This window comes from Pagrus major, chromosome 24 (assembly GCF_040436345.1).
Source record: "Pagrus major chromosome 24, Pma_NU_1.0".
Taxonomy (NCBI): Eukaryota; Metazoa; Chordata; class Actinopteri; order Spariformes; family Sparidae; genus Pagrus; species Pagrus major.
Genome location: NC_133238.1, coordinates 5531944 through 5555385, shown reverse-complemented (window position 1 = coordinate 5555385; position 23442 = coordinate 5531944). Strand labels below are relative to the sequence as shown.

Here is a 23442-nt window from a genome sequence, read left to right as displayed (position 1 = left end):
TTGACGGAGTGTTATTTTTCTATTTTGCCGAGCGATGGATCGCTGGAAAAAGGACACAAAACAGGCACAATGTGTGGACCAGCCACCCTCGTCAAGTCGCACCAGTGTTTTTGAATTTGCAGCAACTTTTAGTGCCCAATGAGGATGAGCAAATTGCCCAAGGCACCTAACTCTGCTATTATCCCCCCAGAGGCACCGTCAGCCAGGGGGCTGAGCCTGGGAAAGGCCATCCTGTGTCAGACTGTTCCAACTCATACTTACCTGGCAGGGGAGATACCATGATCAAGAAGGTGGTTCACCCAGGGCGAGGCTCAGCCATTGCACTCCGGTTGTGCTGACCCCTGCGAATTCCCCAAATGTGGGAATCTCGACTGCATAATTTGTGGTAGTGGGGGACTGCGTCCGCGCTCTCCCCTGATGACAATGTGGAAGAAAAACAAATGAGTGCTCGTCTCCCGCGCTTTCTGCCGAGCAGCTCGGAAAGCCAACCTTCAACCTCTGAATGCTGCTTTGGGGTCCTTGTGTTACCGTTTCAATCCGTCCTGAAAGTCACAGCGTTGCAGTACACCGGCGTCTGCTGTGTCGCAGTGCGTTGCGTGCGGGTTACCCGTTTTCCCGGTAAAAGGGCAGAGTGGGCGTGGCCTGCTAGAGACGGCACAAACCTTGTTGCGTCTCCTCCTCTGCGAGGCATTGCATAAGAAATGTGGTCTGGACGCGTCCATTGCTGGAATGCCTACTGGTAGGCTTTTGTGCGGCACATTGTCTCTGGTTGCATTCAGACTGGGCGGAGACATCATGCCAAGTGGCCGTTGACGGAGTGTTATTTTTCTATTTTGCCGAGCGATGGATCGCTGGAAAAAGGACACAAAACAGGCACAATGTGTGGACCAGCCACCCTCGTCAAGTCGCACCAGTGTTTTTGAATTTGCAGCAACTTTTAGTGCCCAATGAGGATGAGCAAATTGCCCAAGGCACCTAACTCTGCTATTATCCCCCAAGAGGCACCGTCAGCCAGGGGGCTGAGCCTGGGAAAGGCCATCCTGTGTCAGACTGTTCCAACTCATACTTACCTGGCAGGGGAGATACCATGATCAAGAAGGTGGTTCACCCAGGGCGAGGCTCAGCCATTGCACTCCGGTTGTGCTGACCCCTGCGAATTCCCCAAATGTGGGAATCTCGACTGCATAATTTGTGGTAGTGGGGGACTGCGTCCGCGCTCTCCCCTGATGACAATGTGGAAGAAAAACAAGTGAGTGCTCGTCTGGCGCGCTTTCTGCCGAGCAGCTCGGAAAGCCAACCTTCAACCTCTGAATGCTGCTTTGGGGTCCTTGTGTTACCGTTTCAATCCGTCCTGAAAGTCACAGCGTTGCAGTACACCGGCGTCTGCTGTGTCGCAGTGCGTTGCGTGCGGGTTACCCGTTTTCCCGGTAAAAGGGCAGAGTGGGCGTGGCCTGCTAGAGACGGCACAAACCTTGTTGCGTCTCCTCCTCTGCGAGGCATTGCATAAGAAATGTGGTCTGGACACGTCCATTGCTGGAATGCCTACTGGTAGGCTTTTGTGCGGCACATTGTCTCTGGTTGCATTCAGACTGGGCGGAGACATCATGCCAAGTGGCCGTTGACGGAGTGTTATTTTTCTATTTTGCCGAGCGATGGATCGCTGGAAAAAGGACACAAAACAGGCACAATGTGTGGACCAGCCACCCTCGTCAAGTCGCACCAGTGTTTTTGAATTTGCAGCAACTTTTAGTGCCCAATGAGGATGAGCAAATTGCCCAAGGCACCTAACTCTGCTATTATCCCCCAAGAGGCACCGTCAGCCAGGGGGCTGAGCCTGGGAAAGGCCATCCTGTGTCAGACTGTTCCAACTCATACTTACCTGGCAGGGGAGATACCATGATCAAGGATCAACTGACTCTATTGTTGTCGAGCGGTGTATGGGGCACAATAAAGTAAATAGCGTCGGCGGCTATATCATACCGGCTCCTTTCTGGCCAGAGGACCAGCATGGCGTTAGGAAACAATCAAGCCAACCGCAGGAATGCTGTCCGCTTCGACCTTCTGGAAGATCTTCAGATGGACCGGCTGCAATTCAGCAGACAGATTTTGCAAAAAGAACTTGGCATTTCCACCAACCAGCTTGACTACGTTTTTGCATTTCCGGGTAAGAAGATCTTTGAGGTGATATTTACAACAACACGATACTACGAAAGTTGCCTGGAAAAGTTTGAAATCAAGAAAAAGTCAACAACAAGCTTCAAGAACATTATTATGTCACCTTTGGCAGAGAGAGACCTGAAAACAGTACATGTAATGATTTTCTCTGAGAGAGTCAGGAACCAGGATGTTTGGACATGGATGGCTCGGTACTGTGAGGTGATTCATGCCATGGAAGTTGTTGACATAGATGGAATCAAGACAGGCACCAGACGATTTCAAGTGCGTCTCATAAGGCGACAGGGGGTCCTCCAGCATCTCCCAAGCACCATCCAGTTGGGAGCCTTCAGAGGGTCTGTGTTCTACTCTGGTCAGCCAAAAGAATGTCGTAAATGCGGCAGCCTAGAACATCTGGCTGCTGCATGTACGGTGGACATCTGCAGGAACTGCAAAGCATTCGACCATACAACAGCCCAATGTCCAACCCCTGTAAAATGCAATCTCTGTGCCTCAGCCCAACATCGCTTTAAAGACTGCCCTCAAGCATACTCCAACCGGCTGAAACTGTCCACAGTAAGATCAATTGTTTCTTTAGGCCAAGACCACATTGCTGAAAACTCTGGCAACAATCAGGCGCCCTCTCAACATACAAGCCCAGTGCGACAGCCATCTGGCCCTGCACTCCAACAGCCAAGTGAAGAACCGGTGTTGGACCTGGAGGAGGAGGTACAAGAGGGAACACGAGTCTTGGACTGGAGCGCTGGGCTATTAGAGAATGACGACGAAGCGTTCAACTCCCCTGCCTCCACAATGGACCTCACTGCTTTCCATCAAGCAGACCATCCTCCCGAACCTGGCTCCAGCTCAAGGACAGAGTTGACACCGATGACTCTACAGGAGGCAGGGAACCGTCTGGACAACCTGCTGGCTAGCATCTCTCCTCATGCAGCTACCTTGAAACAAGAACCAACGGCCAATTCTCTCTTCGAGGAAGTTGAGGGCTCAACATCCCTGCTGCCAATCATCACCATCCATCAGGGACCAGACTCATCTGCCTCCTCATCATTGGATGGCCAGCGCCCGAGGTCAACATCTACAGTCAACCTTGCATCAGTGCCAGATCCCAGCTCCCAGACCTCCATGGAACGGGCTGAAGATGCCTCCCAGTCCTTACTGACCTCTTTGCCCCTTCCCATTGCCACCACCTTGGTACCAGACACAGTGGACTCTCCTTCAAGAAAACGGGTAAATGAGTCCCCCCCATCAGGTGAATCCTCCCCCTCGACCTCTTCTGTGTTACCTCATTCCAACTGGCCCGTTTCCTCCCCCACATCAAACCCCTTTCTTGAGCAAGATGTTGTAGTTGCTTTTACATCTACAACACAGATAAAAGACATGTCAAGAAAGGTGGAAAGAGATGTGAAACCAAAGAAAAAGAAGATAATTAAGAAAAAGTAGATGTTACATAGTTGTCACTGAACTAACCCTCTTCACCCCTTTGAACTGCACTTCTATGGCTCCTCTCTCTATAGCATCCCTCAATACTAGAGGACTAAATGACCCAGTAAAGTGCTCATCAGCCTTCACTTTTCTACACTCAGAGGGTAATGACATCTTCCTACTTCAAGAATGTAATGTATCCTATAGAGAGAATTACAAGGTCTTCGAGGAGAGATGGAGCCACGGCCCATCAGTATGGTCAGGCGACAACAAAAACAGATCTTCAGGGGTTGCAGTATTATTTAGAGGGCATGATTTTATCATCCAGAAGGTACAACGTGTGATAGATGGGAGAATTCTATGTGTTGATGTTTCACTGTTTAACGCTAAGTTAAGAGTAATCAATGTGTATTGCCCTGTTGAGCTCCGAGAACGGTTAACAGTGCTCAAAGAATTACAACCCCTTTTGTTGTGTAACAGAGAGGTCATTCTGGGTGGCGATTTCAACTGCTTGGTAAGCAAAAAAGAAAAGTTAACCACCTCCACAGTAAGGCTGGACTCCAGTTCTGAAATCCTAAAAAACATTATTAAAGATTTTAGACTGATAGATGTTTACCGCTTAAAAAATCCGAGTTTACCTGGGTATACCTGGTCCAACGGCAGAACCCATTCCAGAATAGACTTTCTGTTGACATCAAGGGGGCTGCAGGTTGTAGATGCAGCAGTCACGCCAGTTTTTTTCTCTGACCATCATAAAATTGAATGTTCTCTCATGTTTAAAGAAAACATCAAAAAAGGTAGAGGTTCATGGAAGCTGAATATTTCCCTACTACAAGATGCAAAGGTGGTCAATGATTTTAAGGTGAAGCTTAACCAATGGCTCTCTCTTAAGCCCTCCTTCAACTCTGTGGGGGAATGGTGGGAAGAAGTCAAGATTAGGGCAAAAACTTTTTTCATAGAGGTGGGTAAACGAACTGCTAAAAAGAGACGTCTGAAGCTCCAGAAATATCAGGCAAAGCTGCAGAGATTTTATATAATGGCTTATGCCGGGCTAGATGTTGCAGAGGATATAGCTCAATTGAAGAGAGAGATGTTACGCCTCTCCACGGCGGCCAGTCGGGGGCTACTGATTCGTAGCCGAGTCCACCACATGGAAAACAATGAAAAATGCTCTAGATACTTTTTTAGGAAATTAGCTAGGCCTAAAAACTTTATAGAAGGATTAAAGAATAAAGAGGGACAAGAAAAAACTGAAATACATGAGATACTAAGTTGTGTACACTCCTTCTACTCTGATCTTTACAAAAGTGAAGATTTAGATAAGACAGCTTTAGAAAACCTTCTTTCTAAAGTAGATAAAAATATTAACGAATTTAAAGGGAAGCTTGACAGTAAAATATCTCTGAGTGAACTCACCAAAGCAGTAGAAAGCATGCAAAATAACAAGGCCCCTGGGGCAGATGGGTTGCCAAAAGAATTTTATACTACCTTCTGGGCAGAGTTAAAGGCCCCTCTTTTGGAGATGTACAATGAGAGCCTCCAATTAGGGTCGTTACCACCATCCCTAAAGGAAGGTACCATTTCCCTTCTATACAAGAAAGGTGAAAAAAAAGATCTTAAAAACTGGCGCCCCCTTACACTCCTTGGTGTTGATCGTAAGATTCTAGCAAAAGCAATCTTTCTTCGCCTACAAGAGGTGATAGAGAGGTTGGTTGGGGTCGAGCAGACCTGTGTGGTTCCAGGTCGCTCCATGAGTGATAACCTTGCTTTAATAAGAGATTCATACTTGTATGCTTTAGATCGCAATGTACCCCTATGTATTGCTGGCCTGGATTTAGAAAAAGCCTTTGATAGAATAAGCCATGAGTATCTCAAAGAAGCACTGGTGAGGTTTGGGTTCGGCCCACAGTTGAGGGCATGGATTAATTTACTGTACTTTGATTGCTCTAGTAGAGTAAACATTAATGGCCACTTCAGTGAACCTATTAAGATCCAGGCAGGGGTCAGACAGGGATGCCCGCTATCAGTCAGCCTGTTTGTACTAGCCATGGAGCCTCTGGCCTGTGGGATAAAACATGACACTGATATTCGGGGCCTTCCTGTCCCTGGTAGTAATGGAAAGGAGGCTAAAATGTCCCTGTATATGGATGACTTGACAATCCTTTGTACCAGCAATAATTCAATGGTTAAAGCCCTCCAGTGGAGTGAGCAATTTTCTCAAGCATCTGGGGCCAAACTGAACCGGGCCAAGAGTGAGATCCTCTACCTTAATTGGCCAGAAAGAAAGCCTGATTTAGGGTTAGTTGAAAAAGAAGAGAGAGTAAAAATTTTGGGAGTGGAAATTGGGAAGGGAATGGAAATAATAAATTGGGAAGCAAGACTACCAGCTATCAAAGGAAAATTGCTTCAGTGGGAGCAGAGGGATCTAACATTCACTGGCAAAATTTTGGTGATTAAGGCTGAGGTTCTGGCCTCTTTGACCTTTCTGGCGGCCACTCTGCCAGCTCCCAAGACATTCCTGACCTCTTTGAGACGCATCATGTTTCAATTCATTTGGAGCTCCCAACAAGAACATGTCAAAAGAGACATCATGTACAAACCTCTGGTTAAAGGAGGGAAAGCTGTACCTGAGTTGGGGGCCAAATTTGATGCCCTTTTTTTGACACCAATTTTGAATGCTGTTTTTACAGAGAGCAATACCAGTCTCTGGTTTCATTTTGCCAAGTTTTGGGTAGGCCGCATGATGTATAGAGGGAAGGGTAAAAGGGTTTCTCTTTGTACGCCCAATGCTGAAAGTAGACCAGCTCTATACGAGAGAGCATTAACACTCTTTAAAGTAGCAAAGTTAGATTGGTCCGTGGTAGGTAAAATAGATAGGGTTGATGTGGAGGGGTGCCTTTCACCCCCGACCTCTAGCCTTGTGCCGGTAGGTATCCTACCTGAGAGCAAATGCATCAGAGTTTGGAAAAATGTAAACTTACCATTTTTGTTCAATGTACATAAGGACCTGGCCTGGAAGATAGCCCAAAATTGTGTCCCTACAAGAGCCTTCTTGCTGAGAAGGCGATGCACACGTAGTGCTAAATGTCCAAAAAAAATTGTAATGATGGTGAAGATGTGGCTCACTGCTTTTGGTCATGCGCTGTTTCAAGGGCAGTGTGGGAAATTGTAAAACCATGGTTAACAGACCTTTTTAGAGCCCCTAATGAAATGGATGTTTTATATGGAAACATTGAGACAGATGAAAAGGACAGAAATGAAAGGTGGTGGGCAATCATCAACTGTGTCAAAGAAGGTATCTGGAAATGCAGAAACCTAACTGCCTTCAGAAAGCTCTCTATTTCACCTGATTCTGTGGCAAAGGTTGGCATTACAGGTGTCAGGGACTACATCATTAGGGATAGAATTAAGTATAATGATCAAGAAATGAAAAATTGGTGGAAAACTGACAAAATTCCTGTTGCTTTAATGGATCTTTTTTAAAATTAAGGAAACTGAATGGAACATCTATTTGATGTTACAACTGCTGAATGGAATGTTTATTGAATGTAACTATTATTTATTTGATTAGAATATCTACTTGGTGTTGGGTAATTGTAATTGTGTGATTTATGTATGTCTGTAACTAATTTTGACTGAAATTAATAAAAGCTTCTAAAAAGTGAAAAAGTGGTTCACCCAGGGCGAGGCTCAGCCATTGCACTCCGGTTGTGCTGACCCCTGCGAATTCCCCAAATGTGGGAATCTCGACTGCATAATTTGTGGTAGTGGGGGACTGCGTCCGCGCTCTCCCCTGATGACAATGTGGAAGAAAAACAAGTGAGTGCTCGTCTCCCGCGCTTTCTGCCGAGCAGCTCGGAAAGCCGACCTTCAACCTCTGAATGCTGCTTTGGGGTCCTTGTGTTACCGTTTCAATCCGTCCTGAAAGTCACAGCGTTGCAGTACACCGGCGTCTGCTGTGTCGCAGTGCGTTGCGTGCGGGTTACCCGTTTTCCCGGTAAAAGGGCAGAGTGGGCGTGGCCTGCTAGAGACGGCACAAACCTTGTTGCGTCTCCTCCTCTGCGAGGCATTGCATAAGAAATGTGGTCTGGACGCGTCCATTGCTGGAATGCCTACTGGTAGGCTTTTGTGCGGCACATTGTCTCTGGTTGCATTCAGACTGGGCGGAGACATCATGCCAAGTGGCCGTTGACGGAGTGTTATTTTTCTATTTTGCCGAGCGATGGATCGCTGGAAAAAGGACACAAAACAGGCACAATGTGTGGACCAGCCCCCCTCGTCAAGTCGCACCAGTGTTTTTGAATTTGCAGCAACTTTTAGTGCCCAATGAGGATGAGCAAATTGCCCAAGGCACCTAACTCTGCTATTATCCCCCAAGAGGCACCGTCAGCCAGGGGGCTGAGCCTGGGAAAGGCCATCCTGTGTCAGACTGTTCCAACTCATACTTACCTGGCAGGGGAGATACCATGATCAAGAAGGTGGTTCACCCAGGGCGAGGCTCAGCCATTGCACTCCGGTTGTGCTGACCCCTGCGAATTCCCCAAATGTGGGAATCTCGACTGCATAATTTGTGGTAGTGGGGGACTGCGTCCGCGCTCTCCCCTGATGACAATGTGGAAGAAAAACAAATGAGTGCTCGTCTCCCGCGCTTTCTGCCGAGCAGCTCGGAAAGCCAACCTTCAACCTCTGAATGCTGCTTTGGGGTCCTTGTGTTACCGTTTCAATCCGTCCTGAAAGTCACAGCGTTGCAGTACACCGGCGTCTGCTGTGTCGCAGTGCGTTGCGTGCGGGTTACCCGTTTTCCCGGTAAAAGGGCAGAGTGGGCGTGGCCTGCTAGAGACGGCACAAACCTTGTTGCGTCTCCTCCTCTGCGAGGCATTGCATAAGAAATGTGGTCTGGACGCGTCCATTGCTGGAATGCCTACTGGTAGGCTTTTGTGCGGCACATTGTCTCTGGTTGCATTCAGACTGGGCGGAGACATCATGCCAAGTGGCCGTTGACGGAGTGTTATTTTTCTATTTTGCCGAGCGATGGATCGCTGGAAAAAGGACACAAAACAGGCACAATGTGTGGACCAGCCCCCCTCGTCAAGTCGCACCAGTGTTTTTGAATTTGCAGCAACTTTTAGTGCCCAATGAGGATGAGCAAATTGCCCAAGGCACCTAACTCTGCTATTATCCCCCAAGAGGCACCGTCAGCCAGGGGGCTGAGCCTGGGAAAGGCCATCCTGTGTCAGACTGTTCCAACTCATACTTACCTGGCAGGGGAGATACCATAATCAAGAAGGTGGTTCACCCAGGGCGAGGCTCAGCCATTGCACTCCGGTTGTGCTGACCCCTGCGAATTCCCCAAATGTGGGAATCTCGACTGCATAATTTGTGGTAGTGGGGGACTGCGTCCGCGCTCTCCCCTGATGACAATGTGGAAGAAAAACAAGTGAGTGCTCGTCTGGCGCGCTTTCTGCCGAGCAGCTCGGAAAGCCAACCTTCAACCTCTGAATGCTGCTTTGGGGTCCTTGTGTTACCGTTTCAATCCGTCCTGAAAGTCACAGCGTTGCAGTACACCGGCGTCTGCTGTGTCGCAGTGCGTTGCGTGCGGGTTACCCGTTTTCCCGGTAAAAGGGCAGAGTGGGCGTGGCCTGCTAGAGACGGCACAAACCTTGTTGCGTCTCCTCCTCTGCGAGGCATTGCATAAGAAATGTGGTCTGGACACGTCCATTGCTGGAATGCCTACTGGTAGGCTTTTGTGCGGCACATTGTCTCTGGTTGCATTCAGACTGGGCGGAGACATCATGCCAAGTGGCCGTTGACGGAGTGTTATTTTTCTATTTTGCCGAGCGATGGATCGCTGGAAAAAGGACACAAAACAGGCACAATGTGTGGACCAGCCACCCTCGTCAAGTCGCACCAGTGTTTTTGAATTTGCAGCAACTTTTAGTGCCCAATGAGGATGAGCAAATTGCCCAAGGCACCTAACGCTGCTATTATCCCCCCAGAGGCACCGTCAGCCAGGGGGCTGAGCCTGGGAAAGGCCATCCTGTGTCAGACTGTTCCAACTCATACTTACCTGGCAGGGGAGATACCATGATCAAGAAGGTGGTTCACCCAGGGCGAGGCTCAGCCATTGCACTCCGGTTGTGCTGACCCCTGCGAATTCCCCAAATGTGGGAATCTCGACTGCATAATTTGTGGTAGTGGGGGACTGCGTCCGCGCTCTCCCCTGATGACAATGTGGAAGAAAAACAAATGAGTGCTCGTCTCCCGCGCTTTCTGCCGAGCAGCTCGGAAAGCCAACCTTCAACCTCTGAATGCTGCTTTGGGGTCCTTGTGTTACCGTTTCAATCCGTCCTGAAAGTCACAGCGTTGCAGTACACCGGCGTCTGCTGTGTCGCAGTGCGTTGCGTGCGGGTTACCCGTTTTCCCGGTAAAAGGGCAGAGTGGGCGTGGCCTGCTAGAGACGGCACAAACCTTGTTGCGTCTCCTCCTCTGCGAGGCATTGCATAAGAAATGTGGTCTGGACGCGTCCATTGCTGGAATGCCTACTGGTAGGCTTTTGTGCGGCACATTGTCTCTGGTTGCATTCAGACTGGGCGGAGACATCATGCCAAGTGGCCGTTGACGGAGTGTTATTTTTCTATTTTGCCGAGCGATGGATCGCTGGAAAAAGGACACAAAACAGGCACAATGTGTGGACCAGCCACCCTCGTCAAGTCGCACCAGTGTTTTTGAATTTGCAGCAACTTTTAGTGCCCAATGAGGATGAGCAAATTGCCCAAGGCACCTAACTCTGCTATTATCCCCCAAGAGGCACCGTCAGCCAGGGGGCTGAGCCTGGGAAAGGCCATCCTGTGTCAGACTGTTCCAACTCATACTTACCTGGCAGGGGAGATACCATGATCAAGAAGGTGGTTCACCCAGGGCGAGGCTCAGCCATTGCACTCCGGTTGTGCTGACCCCTGCGAATTCCCCAAATGTGGGAATCTCGACTGCATAATTTGTGGTAGTGGGGGACTGCGTCCGCGCTCTCCCCTGATGACAATGTGGAAGAAAAACAAGTGAGTGCTCGTCTGGCGCGCTTTCTGCCGAGCAGCTCGGAAAGCCAACCTTCAACCTCTGAATGCTGCTTTGGGGTCCTTGTGTTACCGTTTCAATCCGTCCTGAAAGTCACAGCGTTGCAGTACACCGGCGTCTGCTGTGTCGCAGTGCGTTGCGTGCGGGTTACCCGTTTTCCCGGTAAAAGGGCAGAGTGGGCGTGGCCTGCTAGAGACGGCACAAACCTTGTTGCGTCTCCTCCTCTGCGAGGCATTGCATAAGAAATGTGGTCTGGACACGTCCATTGCTGGAATGCCTACTGGTAGGCTTTTGTGCGGCACATTGTCTCTGGTTGCATTCAGACTGGGCGGAGACATCATGCCAAGTGGCCGTTGACGGAGTGTTATTTTTCTATTTTGCCGAGCGATGGATCGCTGGAAAAAGGACACAAAACAGGCACAATGTGTGGACCAGCCACCCTCGTCAAGTCGCACCAGTGTTTTTGAATTTGCAGCAACTTTTAGTGCCCAATGAGGATGAGCAAATTGCCCAAGGCACCTAACTCTGCTATTATCCCCCAAGAGGCACCGTCAGCCAGGGGGCTGAGCCTGTGAAAGGCCATCCTGTGTCAGACTGTTCCAACTCATACTTACCTGGCAGGGGAGATACCATGATCAAGAAGGTGGTTCACCCAGGGCGAGGCTCAGCCATTGCACTCCGGTTGTGCTGACCCCTGCGAATTCCCCAAATGTGGGAATCTCGACTGCATAATTTGTGGTAGTGGGGGACTGCGTCCGCGCTCTCCCCTGATGACAATGTGGAAGAAAAACAAGTGAGTGCTCGTCTCCCGCGCTTTCTGCCGAGCAGCTCGGAAAGCCGACCTTCAACCTCTGAATGCTGCTTTGGGGTCCTTGTGTTACCGTTTCAATCCGTCCTGAAAGTCACAGCGTTGCAGTACACCGGCGTCTGCTGTGTCGCAGTGCGTTGCGTGCGGGTTACCCGTTTTCCCGGTAAAAGGGCAGAGTGGGCGTGGCCTGCTAGAGACGGCACAAACCTTGTTGCGTCTCCTCCTCTGCGAGGCATTGCATAAGAAATGTGGTCTGGACGCGTCCATTGCTGGAATGCCTACTGGTAGGCTTTTGTGCGGCACATTGTCTCTGGTTGCATTCAGACTGGGCGGAGACATCATGCCAAGTGGCCGTTGACGGAGTGTTATTTTTCTATTTTGCCGAGCGATGGATCGCTGGAAAAAGGACACAAAACAGGCACAATGTGTGGACCAGCCCCCCTCGTCAAGTCGCACCAGTGTTTTTGAATTTGCAGCAACTTTTAGTGCCCAATGAGGATGAGCAAATTGCCCAAGGCACCTAACTCTGCTATTATCCCCCAAGAGGCACCGTCAGCCAGGGGGCTGAGCCTGGGAAAGGCCATCCTGTGTCAGACTGTTCCAACTCATACTTACCTGGCAGGGGAGATACCATGATCAAGAAGGTGGTTCACCCAGGGCGAGGCTCAGCCATTGCACTCCGGTTGTGCTGACCCCTGCGAATTCCCCAAATGTGGGAATCTCGACTGCATAATTTGTGGTAGTGGGGGACTGCGTCCGCGCTCTCCCCTGATGACAATGTGGAAGAAAAACAAGTGAGTGCTCGTCTCCCGCGCTTTCTGCCGAGCAGCTCGGAAAGCCGACCTTCAACCTCTGAATGCTGCTTTGGGGTCCTTGTGTTACCGTTTCAATCCGTCCTGAAAGTCACAGCGTTGCAGTACACCGGCGTCTGCTGTGTCGCAGTGCGTTGCGTGCGGGTTACCCGTTTTCCCGGTAAAAGGGCAGAGTGGGCGTGGCCTGCTAGAGACGGCACAAACCTTGTTGCGTCTCCTCCTCTGCGAGGCATTGCATAAGAAATGTGGTCTGGACGCGTCCATTGCTGGAATGCCTACTGGTAGGCTTTTGTGCGGCACATTGTCTCTGGTTGCATTCAGACTGGGCGGAGACATCATGCCAAGTGGCCGTTGACGGAGTGTTATTTGTCTGATGACAATGTGGAAGAAAAACAAGTGAGTGCTCGTCTCCCGCGCTTTCTGCCGAGCAGCTCGGAAAGCCGACCTTCAACCTCTGAATGCTGCTTTGGGGTCCTTGTGTTACCGTTTCAATCCGTCCTGAAAGTCACAGCGTTGCAGTACACCGGCGTCTGCTGTGTCGCAGTGCGTTGCGTGCGGGTTACCCGTTTTCCCGGTAAAAGGGCAGAGTGGGCGTGGCCTGCTAGAGACGGCACAAACCTTGTTGCGTCTCCTCCTCTGCGAGGCATTGCATAAGAAATGTGGTCTGGACGCGTCCATTGCTGGAATGCCTACTGGTAGGCTTTTGTGCGGCACATTGTCTCTGGTTGCATTCAGACTGGGCGGAGACATCATGCCAAGTGGCCGTTGACGGAGTGTTATTTTTCTATTTTGCCGAGCGATGGATCGCTGGAAAAAGGACACAAAACAGGCACAATGTGTGGACCAGCCACCCTCGTCAAGTCGCACCAGTGTTTTTGAATTTGCAGCAACTTTTAGTGCCCAATGAGGATGAGCAAATTGCCCAAGGCACCTAACTCTGCTATTATCCCCTCAGAGGCACCGTCAGCCAGGGGGCTGAGCCTGGGAAAGGCCATCCTGTGTCAGACTGTTCCAACTCATACTTACCTGGCAGGGGAGATACCATGATCAAGAAGGTGGTTCACCCAGGGCGAGGCTCAGCCATTGCACTCCGGTTGTGCTGACCCCTGCGAATTCCCCAAATGTGGGAATCTCGACTGCATAATTTGTGGTAGTGGGGGACTGCGTCCGCGCTCTCCCCTGATGACAATGTGGAAGAAAAACAAGTGAGTGCTCGTCTCCCGCGCTTTCTGCCGAGCAGCTCGGAAAGCCGACCTTCAGCCTCTGAATGCTGCTTTGGGGTCCTTGTGTTACCGTTTCAATCCGTCCTGAAAGTCACAGCGTTGCAGTACACCGGCGTCTGCTGTGTCGCAGTGCGTTGCGTGCGGGTTACCCGTTTTCCCGGTAAAAGGGCAGAGTGGGCGTGGCCTGCTAGAGACGGCACAAACCTTGTTGCGTCTCCTCCTCTGCGAGGCATTGCATAAGAAATGTGGTCTGGACGCGTCCATTGCTGGAATGCCTACTGGTAGGCTTTTGTGCGGCACATTGTCTCTCGTTGCATTCAGACTGGGCGGAGACATCATGCCAAGTGGCCGTTGACGGAGTGTTATTTTTCTATTTTGCCGAGCGATGGATCGCTGGAAAAAGGACACAAAACAGGCACAATGTGTGGACCAGCCACCCTCGTCAAGTCGCACCAGTGTTTTTGAATTTGCAGCAACTTTTAGTGCCCAATGAGGATGAGCAAATTGCCCAAGGCACCTAACTCTGCTATTATCCCCCCAGAGGCACCGTCAGCCAGGGGGCTGAGCCTGGGAAAGGCCATCCTGTGTCAGACTGTTCCAACTCATACTTACCTGGCAGGGGAGATACCATGATCAAGAAGGTGGTTCACCCAGGGCGAGGCTCAGCCATTGCACTCCGGTTGTGCTGACCCCTGCGAATTCCCCAAATGTGGGAATCTCGACTGCATAATTTGTGGTAGTGGGGGACTGCGTCCGCGCTCTCCCCTGATGACAATGTGGAAGAAAAACAAGTGAGTGCTCGTCTCCCGCGCTTTCTGCCGAGCAGCTCGGAAAGCCGACCTTCAACCTCTGAATGCTGCTTTGGGGTCCTTGTGTTACCGTTTCAATCCGTCCTGAAAGTCACAGCGTTGCAGTACACCGGCGTCTGCTGTGTCACAGTGCGTTGCGTGCGGGTTACCCGTTTTCCCGGTAAAAGGGCAGAGTGGGCGTGGCCTGCTAGAGACGGCACAAACCTTGTTGCGTCTCCTCCTCTGCGAGGCATTGCATAAGAAATGTGGTCTGGACGCGTCCATTGCTGGAATGCCTACTGGTAGGCTTTTGTGCGGCACATTGTCTCTGGTTGCATTCAGACTGGGCGGAGACATCATGCCAAGTGGCCGTTGACGGAGTGTTATTTTTCTATTTTGCCGAGCGATGGATCGCTAGAAAAAGGACACAAAACAGGCACAATGTGTGGACCAGCCACCCTCGTCAAGTCGCACCAGTGTTTTTGAATTTGCAGCAACTTTTAGTGCCCAATGAGGATGAGCAAATTGCCCAAGGCACCTAACTCTGCTATTATCCCCCCAGAGGCACCGTCAGCCAGGGGGCTGAGCCTGGGAAAGGCCATCCTGTGTCAGACTGTTCCAACTCATACTTACCTGGCAGGGGAGATACCATGATCAAGAAGGTGGTTCACCCAGGGCGAGGCTCAGCCATTGCACTCCGGTTGTGCTGACCCCTGCGAATTCCCCAAATGTGGGAATCTCGACTGCATAATTTGTGGTAGTGGGGGACTGCGTCCGCGCTCTCCCCTGATGACAATGTGGAAGAAAAACAAGTGAGTGCTCGTCTCCCGCGCTTTCTGCCGAGCAGCTCGGAAAGCCGACCTTCAACCTCTGAATGCTGCTTTGGGGTCCTTGTGTTACCGTTTCAATCCGTCCTGAAAGTCACAGCGTTGCAGTACACCGGCGTCTGCTGTGTCGCAGTGCGTTGCGTGCGGGTTACCCGTTTTCCCGGTAAAAGGGCAGAGTGGGCGTGGCCTGCTAGAGACGGCACAAACCTTGTTGCGTCTCCTCCTCTGCGAGGCATTGCATAAGAAATGTGGTCTGGACGCGTCCATTGCTGGAATGCCTACTGGTAGGCTTTTGTGCGGCACATTGTCTCTGGTTGCATTCAGACTGGGCGGAGACATCATGCCAAGTGGCCGTTGACGGAGTGTTATTTTTCTATTTTGCCGAGCGATGGATCGCTGGAAAAAGGACACAAAACAGGCACAATGTGTGGACCAGCCCCCCTCGTCAAGTCGCACCAGTGTTTTTGAATTTGCAGCAACTTTTAGTGCCCAATGAGGATGAGCAAATTGCCCAAGGCACCTAACTCTGCTATTATCCCCCAAGAGGCACCGTCAGCCAGGGGGCTGAGCCTGGGAAAGGCCATCCTGTGTCAGACTGTTCCAACTCATACTTACCTGGCAGGGGAGATACCATGATCAAGAAGGTGGTTCACCCAGGGCGAGGCTCAGCCATTGCACTCCGGTTGTGCTGACCCCTGCGAATTCCCCAAATGTGGGAATCTCGACTGCATAATTTGTGGTAGTGGGGGACTGCGTCCGCGCTCTCCCCTGATGACAATGTGGAAGAAAAACAAGTGAGTGCTCGTCTCCCGCGCTTTCTGCCGAGCAGCTCGGAAAGCCAACCTTCAACCTCTGAATGCTGCTTTGGGGTCCTTGTGTTACCGTTTCAATCCGTCCTGAAAGTCACAGCGTTGCAGTACACCGGCGTCTGCTGTGTCGCAGTGCGTTGCGTGCGGGTTACCCGTTTTCCCGGTAAAAGGGCAGAGTGGGCGTGGCCTGCTAGAGACGGCACAAACCTTGTTGCGTCTCCTCCTCTGCGAGGCATTGCATAAGAAATGTGGTCTGGACACGTCCATTGCTGGAATGCCTACTGGTAGGCTTTTGTGCGGCACATTGTCTCTGGTTGCATTCAGACTGGGCGGAGACATCATGCCAAGTGGCCGTTGACGGAGTGTTATTTTTCTATTTTGCCGAGCGATGGATCGCTGGAAAAAGGACACAAAACAGGCACAATGTGTGGACCAGCCACCCTCGTCAAGTCGCACCAGTGTTTTTGAATTTGCAGCAACTTTTAGTGCCCAATGAGGATGAGCAAATTGCCCAAGGCACCTAACTCTGCTATTATCCCCCAAGAGGCACCGTCAGCCAGGGGGCTGAGCCTGGGAAAGGCCATCCTGTGTCAGACTGTTCCAACTCATACTTACCTGGCAGGGGAGATACCATGATCAAGAAGGTGGTTCACCCAGGGCGAGGCTCAGCCATTGCACTCCGGTTGTGCTGACCCCTGCGAATTCCCCAAATGTGGGAATCTCGACTGCATAATTTGTGGTAGTGGGGGACTGCGTCCGCGCTCTCCCCTGATGACAATGTGGAAGAAAAACAAGTGAGTGCTCGTCTCCCGCGCTTTCTGCCGAGCAGCTCGGAAAGCCGACCTTCAACCTCTGAATGCTGCTTTGGGGTCCTTGTGTTACCGTTTCAATCCGTCCTGAAAGTCACAGCGTTGCAGTACACCGGCGTCTGCTGTGTCGCAGTGCGTTGCGTGCGGGTTACCCGTTTTCCCGGTTAAAGGGCAGAGTGGGCGTGGCCTGCTAGAGACGGCACAAACCTTGTTGCGTCTCCTCCTCTGCGAGGCATTGCATAAGAAATGTGGTCTGGACGCGTCCATTGCTGGAATGCCTACTGGTAGGCTTTTGTGCGGCACATTGTCTCTGGTTGCATTCAGACTGGGCGGAGACATCATGCCAAGTGGCCGTTGACGGAGTGTTATTTTTCTATTTTGCCGAGCGATGGATCGCTGGAAAAAGGACACAAAACAGGCACAATGTGTGGACCAGCCACCCTCGTCAAGTCGCACCAGTGTTTTTGAATTTGCAGCAACTTTTAGTGCCCAATGAGGATGAGCAAATTGCCCAAGGCACCTAACTCTGCTATTATCCCCCAAGAGGCACCGTCAGCCAGGGGGCTGAGCCTGGGAAAGGCCATCCTGTGTCAGACTGTTCCAACTCATACTTACCTGGCAGGGGAAATACCATGATCAAGAAGGTGGTTCACCCAGGGCGAGGCTCAGCCATTGCACTCCGGTTGTGCTGACCCCTGAGAATTCCCCAAATGTGGGAATCTCGACTGCATAATTTGTGGTAGTGGGGGACTGCGTCCGCGCTCTCCCCTGATGACAATGTGGAAGAAAAACAAGTGAGTGCTCGTCTCCCGCGCTTTCTGCCGAGCAGCTCGGAAAGCCGACCTTCAACCTCTGAATGCTGCTTTGGGGTCCTTGTGTTACCGTTTCAATCCGTCCTGAAAGTCACAGCGTTGCAGTACACCGGCGTCTGCTGTGTCGCAGTGCGTTGCGTGCGGGTTACCCGTTTTCCCGGTAAAAGGGCAGAGTGGGCGTGGCCTGCTAGAGACGGCACAAACCTTGTTGCGTCTCCTCCTCTGCGAGCCATTGCATAAGAAATGTGGTCTGGACGCGTCCATTGCTGGAATGCCTACTGGTAGGCTTTTGTGCGGCACATTGTCTCTGGTTGCATTCAGACTGGGCGGAGACATCATGCCAAGTGGCCGTTGACGGAGTGTTATTTTTCTATTTTGCCGAGCGATGGATCGCTGGAAAAAGGACACAAAACAGGCACAATGTGTGGACCAGCCCCCCTCGTCAAGTCGCACCAGTGTTTTTGAATTTGCAGCAACTTTTAGTGCCCAATGAGGATGAGCAAATTGCCCAAGGCACCTAACTCTGCTATTATCCCCCAAGAGGCACCGTCAGCCAGGGGGCTGAGCCTGGGAAAGGCCATCCTGTGTCAGACTGTTCCAACTCATACTTACCTGGCAGGGGAGATACCATGATCAAGAAGGTGGTTCACCCAGGGCGAGGCTCAGCCATTGCACTCCGGTTGTGCTGACCCCTGCGAATTCCCCAAATGTGGGAATCTCGACTGCATAATTTGTGGTAGTGGGGGACTGCGTCCGCGCTCTCCCCTGATGACAATGTGGAAGAAAAACAAGTGAGTGCTCGTCTGGCGCGCTTTCTGCCGAGCAGCTCGGAAAGCCAACCTTCAACCTCTGAATGCTGCTTTGGGGTCCTTGTGTTACCGTTTCAATCCGTCCTGAAAGTCACAGCGTTGCAGTACACCGGCGTCTGCTGTGTCGCAGTGCGTTGCGTGCGGGTTACCCGTTTTCCCGGTAAAAGGGCAGAGTGGGCGTGGCCTGCTAGAGACGGCACAAACCTTGTTGCGTCTCCTCCTCTGCGAGGCATTGCATAAGAAATGTGGTCTGGACACGTCCATTGCTGGAATGCCTACTGGTAGGCTTTTGTGCGGCACATTGTCTCTGGTTGCATTCAGACTGGGCGGAGACATCATGCCAAGTGGCCGTTGACGGAGTGTTATTTTTCTATTTTGCCGAGCGATGGATCGCTGGAAAAAGGACACAAAACAGGCACAATGTGTGGACCAGCCACCCTCGTCAAGTCGCACCAGTGTTTTTGAATTTGCAGCAACTTTTAGTGCCCAATGAGGATGAGCAAATTGCCCAAGGCACCTAACTCTGCTATTATCCCCCCAGAGGCACCGTCAGCCAGGGGGCTGAGCCTGGGAAAGGCCATCCTGTGTCAGACTGTTCCAACTCATACTTACCTGGCAGGGGAGATACCATGATCAAGAAGGTGGTTCACCCAGGGCGAGGCTCAGCCATTGCACTCCGGTTGTGCTGACCCCTGCGAATTCCCCAAATGTGGGAATCTCGACTGCATAATTTGTGGTAGTGGGGGACTGCGTCCGCGCTCTCCCCTGATGACAATGTGGAAGAAAAACAAATGAGTGCTCGTCTCCCGCGCTTTCTGCCGAGCAGCTCGGAAAGCCAACCTTCAACCTCTGAATGCTGCTTTGGGGTCCTTGTGTTACCGTTTCAATCCGTCCTGAAAGTCACAGCGTTGCAGTACACCGGCGTCTGCTGTGTCGCAGTGCGTTGCGTGCGGGTTACCCGTTTTCCCGGTAAAAGGGCAGAGTGGGCGTGGCCTGCTAGAGACGGCACAAACCTTGTTGCGTCTCCTCCTCTGCGAGGCATTGCATAAGAAATGTGGTCTGGACGCGTCCATTGCTGGAATGCCTACTGGTAGGCTTTTGTGCGGCACATTGTCTCTGGTTGCATTCAGACTGGGCGGAGACATCATGCCAAGTGGCCGTTGACGGAGTGTTATTTTTCTATTTTGCCGAGCGATGGATCGCTGGAAAAAGGACACAAAACAGGCACAATGTGTGGACCAGCCACCCTCGTCAAGTCGCACCAGTGTTTTTGAATTTGCAGCAACTTTTAGTGCCCAATGAGGATGAGCAAATTGCCCAAGGCACCTAACTCTGCTATTATCCCCCAAGAGGCACCGTCAGCCAGGGGGCTGAGCCTGGGAAAGGCCATCCTGTGTCAGACTGTTCCAACTCATACTTACCTGGCAGGGGAGATACCATGATCAAGAAGGTGGTTCACCCAGGGCGTTAGGAAACAATCAAGCCAACCGCAGGAATGCTGTCCGCTTCGACCTTCTGGAAGATCTTCAGATGGACCGGCTGCAATTCAGCAGACAGATTTTGCAAAAAGAACTTGGCATTTCCACCAACCAGCTTGACTACGTTTTTGCATTTCCGGGTAAGAAGATCTTTGAGGTGATATTTACAACAACACGATACTACGAAAGTTGCCTGGAAAAGTTTGAAATCAAGAAAAAGTCAACAACAAGCTTCAAGAACATTATTATGTCACCTTTGGCAGAGAGAGACCTGAAAACAGTACATGTAATGATTTTCTCTGAGAGAGTCAGGAACCAGGATGTTTGGACATGGATGGCTCGGTACTGTGAGGTGATTCATGCCATGGAAGTTGTTGACATAGATGGAATCAAGACAGGCACCAGACGATTTCAAGTGCGTCTCATAAGGCGACAGGGGGTCCTCCAGCATCTCCCAAGCACCATCCAGTTGGGAGCCTTCAGAGGGTCTGTGTTCTACTCTGGTCAGCCAAAAGAATGTCGTAAATGCGGCAGCCTAGAACATCTGGCTGCTGCATGTACGGTGGACATCTGCAGGAACTGCAAAGCATTCGACCATACAACAGCCCAATGTCCAACCCCTGTAAAATGCAATCTCTGTGCCTCAGCCCAACATCGCTTTAAAGACTGCCCTCAAGCATACTCCAACCGGCTGAAACTGTCCACAGTAAGATCAATTGTTTCTTTAGGCCAAGACCACATTGCTGAAAACTCTGGCAACAATCAGGCGCCCTCTCAACATACAAGCCCAGTGCGACAGCCATCTGGCCCTGCACTCCAACAGCCAAGTGAAGAACCGGTGTTGGACCTGGAGGAGGAGGTACAAGAGGGAACACGAGTCTTGGACTGGAGCGCTGGGCTATTAGAGAATGACGACGAAGCGTTCAACTCCCCTGCCTCCACAATGGACCTCACTGCTTTCCATCAAGCAGACCATCCTCCCGAACCTGGCTCCAGCTCAAGGACAGAGTTGACACCGATGACTCTACAGGAGGCAGGGAACCGTCTGGACAACCTGCTGGCTAGCATCTCTCCTCATGCAGCTACCTTGAAACAAGAACCAACGGCCAATTCTCTCTTCGAGGAAGTTGAGGGCTCAACATCCCTGCTGCCAATCATCACCATCCATCAGGGACCAGACTCATCTGCCTCCTCATCATTGGATGGCCAACGCCCGAGGTCAACATCTACAGTCAACCTTGCATCAGTGCCAGATCCCAGCTCCCAGACCTCCATGGAACGGGCTGAAGATGCCTCCCAGTCCTTACTGACCTCTTTGCCCCTTCCCATTGCCACCACCTTGGTACCAGACACAGTGGACTCTCCTTCAAGAAAACGGGTAAATGAGTCCCCCCCATCAGGTGAATCCTCCCCCTCGACCTCTTCTGTGTTACCTCATTCCAACTGGCCCGTTTCCTCCCCCACATCAAACCCCTTTCTTGAGCAAGATGTTGTAGTTGCTTTTACATCTACAACACAGATAAAAGACATGTCAAGAAAGGTGGAAAGAGATGTGAAACCAAAGAAAAAGAAGATAATTAAGAAAAAGTAGATGTTACATAGTTGTCACTGAACTAACCCTCTTCACCCCTTTGAACTGCACTTCTATGGCTCCTCTCTCTATAGCATCCCTCAATACTAGAGGACTAAATGACCCAGTAAAGTGCTCATCAGCCTTCACTTTTCTACACTCAGAGGGTAATGACATCTTCCTACTTCAAGAATGTAATGTATCCTATAGAGAGAATTACAAGGTCTTCGAGGAGAGATGGAGCCACGGCCCATCAGTATGGTCAGGCGACAACAAAAACAGATCTTCAGGGGTTGCAGTATTATTTAGAGGGCATGATTTTATCATCCAGAAGGTACAACGTGTGATAGATGGGAGAATTCTATGTGTTGATGTTTCACTGTTTAACGCTAAGTTAAGAGTAATCAATGTGTATTGCCCTGTTGAGCTCCGAGAACGGTTAACAGTGCTCAAAGAATTACAACCCCTTTTGTTGTGTAACAGAGAGGTCATTCTGGGTGGCGATTTCAACTGCTTGGTAAGCAAAAAAGAAAAGTTAACCACCTCCACAGTAAGGCTGGACTCCAGTTCTGAAATCCTAAAAAACATTATTAAAGATTTTAGACTGATAGATGTTTACCGCTTAAAAAATCCGAGTTTACCTGGGTATACCTGGTCCAACGGCAGAACCCATTCCAGAATAGACTTTCTGTTGACATCAAGGGGGCTGCAGGTTGTAGATGCAGCAGTCACGCCAGTTTTTTTCTCTGACCATCATAAAATTGAATGTTCTCTCATGTTTAAAGAAAACATCAAAAAAGGTAGAGGTTCATGGAAGCTGAATATTTCCCTACTACAAGATGCAAAGGTGGTCAATGATTTTAAGGTGAAGCTTAACCAATGGCTCTCTCTTAAGCCCTCCTTCAACTCTGTGGGGGAATGGTGGGAAGAAGTCAAGATTAGGGCAAAAACTTTTTTCATAGAGGTGGGTAAACGAACTGCTAAAAAGAGACGTCTGAAGCTCCAGAAATATCAGGCAAAGCTGCAGAGATTTTATATAATGGCTTATGCCGGGCTAGATGTTGCAGAGGATATAGCTCAATTGAAGAGAGAGATGTTACGCCTCTCCACGGCGGCCAGTCGGGGGCTACTGATTCGTAGCCGAGTCCACCACATGGAAAACAATGAAAAATGCTCTAGATACTTTTTTAGGAAATTAGCTAGGCCTAAAAACTTTATAGAAGGATTAAAGAATAAAGAGGGGCAAGAAAAAACTGAAATACATGAGATACTAAGTTGTGTACACTCCTTCTACTCTGATCTTTACAAAAGTGAAGATTTAGATAAGACAGCTTTAGAAAACCTTCTATCTAAAGTAGATAAAAATATTAACGAATTTAAAGGGAAGCTTGACAGTAAAATATCTCTGAGTGAACTCACCAAAGCAGTAGAAAGCATGCAAAATAACAAGGCCCCTGGGGCAGATGGGTTGCCAAAAGAATTTTATACTACCTTCTGGGCAGAGTTAAAGGCCCCTCTTTTGGAGATGTACAATGAGAGCCTCCAATTAGGGTCGTTACCACCATCCCTAAAGGAAGGTACCATTTCCCTTCTATTTAAGAAAGGTGAGAAAAAAGATCTTAAAAACTGGCGCCCCCTTACACTCCTTGGTGTTGATCGTAAGATTCTAGCAAAAGCAATCTTTCTTCGCCTACAAGAGGTAATAGAGAGGTTGGTTGGGGTCGAGCAGACCTGTGTGGTTCCAGGTCGCTCCATGAGTGATAACCTTGCTTTAATAAGAGATTCATACTTGTATGCTTTAGATCGCAATGTACCCCTATGTATTGCTGGCCTGGATTTAGAAAAAGCCTTTGATAGAATAAGCCATGAGTATCTCAAAGAAGCACTGGTGAGGTTTGGGTTTGGCCCACAGTTGAGGGCATGGATTAATTTACTGTACTTTGATTGCTCTAGTAGAGTAAACATTAATGGCCACTTCAGTGAACCTATTAAGATCCAGTCAGGGGTCAGACAGGGATGCCCGCTATCA

General features: G+C 50.3%; 16 non-coding genes and 1 pseudogene across 16 annotated transcripts; all 17 read left to right on the top strand.

Annotated features, from left to right (window-relative positions):
• Window positions 1–253: 253 nt before the first annotated feature.
• LOC140992700 (U1 spliceosomal RNA) lies at window positions 254–417 on the top strand. The gene has a single exon (XR_012178258.1). It is a non-coding gene; the product is annotated as a U1 spliceosomal RNA (small nuclear RNA).
• Window positions 418–1062: 645 nt separating this feature from the next.
• On the top strand, window positions 1063–1226 carry LOC140992699 (U1 spliceosomal RNA). Its single transcript, XR_012178257.1, has one exon. It is a non-coding gene; the product is annotated as a U1 spliceosomal RNA (small nuclear RNA).
• Window positions 1227–7255: 6029 nt separating this feature from the next.
• On the top strand, window positions 7256–7393 carry LOC140992804 (U1 spliceosomal RNA; annotated as a pseudogene).
• Window positions 7394–8038: 645 nt separating this feature from the next.
• LOC140992697 (U1 spliceosomal RNA) lies at window positions 8039–8202 on the top strand. Its single transcript, XR_012178256.1, has one exon. It is a non-coding gene; the product is annotated as a U1 spliceosomal RNA (small nuclear RNA).
• A 645-nt stretch (window positions 8203–8847) lies between these two features.
• LOC140992793 (U1 spliceosomal RNA) lies at window positions 8848–9011 on the top strand. The gene has a single exon (XR_012178342.1). It is a non-coding gene; the product is annotated as a U1 spliceosomal RNA (small nuclear RNA).
• A 645-nt stretch (window positions 9012–9656) lies between these two features.
• On the top strand, window positions 9657–9820 carry LOC140992696 (U1 spliceosomal RNA). The gene has a single exon (XR_012178255.1). It is a non-coding gene; the product is annotated as a U1 spliceosomal RNA (small nuclear RNA).
• A 645-nt stretch (window positions 9821–10465) lies between these two features.
• Window positions 10466–10629, top strand: LOC140992695 (U1 spliceosomal RNA). The gene has a single exon (XR_012178254.1). It is a non-coding gene; the product is annotated as a U1 spliceosomal RNA (small nuclear RNA).
• A 645-nt stretch (window positions 10630–11274) lies between these two features.
• On the top strand, window positions 11275–11438 carry LOC140992694 (U1 spliceosomal RNA). The gene has a single exon (XR_012178253.1). It is a non-coding gene; the product is annotated as a U1 spliceosomal RNA (small nuclear RNA).
• Window positions 11439–12083: 645 nt separating this feature from the next.
• On the top strand, window positions 12084–12247 carry LOC140992693 (U1 spliceosomal RNA). The gene has a single exon (XR_012178252.1). It is a non-coding gene; the product is annotated as a U1 spliceosomal RNA (small nuclear RNA).
• A 1059-nt stretch (window positions 12248–13306) lies between these two features.
• LOC140992691 (U1 spliceosomal RNA) lies at window positions 13307–13470 on the top strand. The gene has a single exon (XR_012178250.1). It is a non-coding gene; the product is annotated as a U1 spliceosomal RNA (small nuclear RNA).
• A 645-nt stretch (window positions 13471–14115) lies between these two features.
• On the top strand, window positions 14116–14279 carry LOC140992690 (U1 spliceosomal RNA). Its single transcript, XR_012178249.1, has one exon. It is a non-coding gene; the product is annotated as a U1 spliceosomal RNA (small nuclear RNA).
• Window positions 14280–14924: 645 nt separating this feature from the next.
• On the top strand, window positions 14925–15088 carry LOC140992689 (U1 spliceosomal RNA). Its single transcript, XR_012178248.1, has one exon. It is a non-coding gene; the product is annotated as a U1 spliceosomal RNA (small nuclear RNA).
• Window positions 15089–15733: 645 nt separating this feature from the next.
• Window positions 15734–15897, top strand: LOC140992688 (U1 spliceosomal RNA). The gene has a single exon (XR_012178247.1). It is a non-coding gene; the product is annotated as a U1 spliceosomal RNA (small nuclear RNA).
• A 645-nt stretch (window positions 15898–16542) lies between these two features.
• LOC140992686 (U1 spliceosomal RNA) lies at window positions 16543–16706 on the top strand. The gene has a single exon (XR_012178246.1). It is a non-coding gene; the product is annotated as a U1 spliceosomal RNA (small nuclear RNA).
• A 645-nt stretch (window positions 16707–17351) lies between these two features.
• LOC140992801 (U1 spliceosomal RNA) lies at window positions 17352–17515 on the top strand. Its single transcript, XR_012178349.1, has one exon. It is a non-coding gene; the product is annotated as a U1 spliceosomal RNA (small nuclear RNA).
• Window positions 17516–18160: 645 nt separating this feature from the next.
• Window positions 18161–18324, top strand: LOC140992685 (U1 spliceosomal RNA). The gene has a single exon (XR_012178245.1). It is a non-coding gene; the product is annotated as a U1 spliceosomal RNA (small nuclear RNA).
• A 645-nt stretch (window positions 18325–18969) lies between these two features.
• On the top strand, window positions 18970–19133 carry LOC140992684 (U1 spliceosomal RNA). Its single transcript, XR_012178244.1, has one exon. It is a non-coding gene; the product is annotated as a U1 spliceosomal RNA (small nuclear RNA).
• Window positions 19134–23442: the final 4309 nt, after the last annotated feature.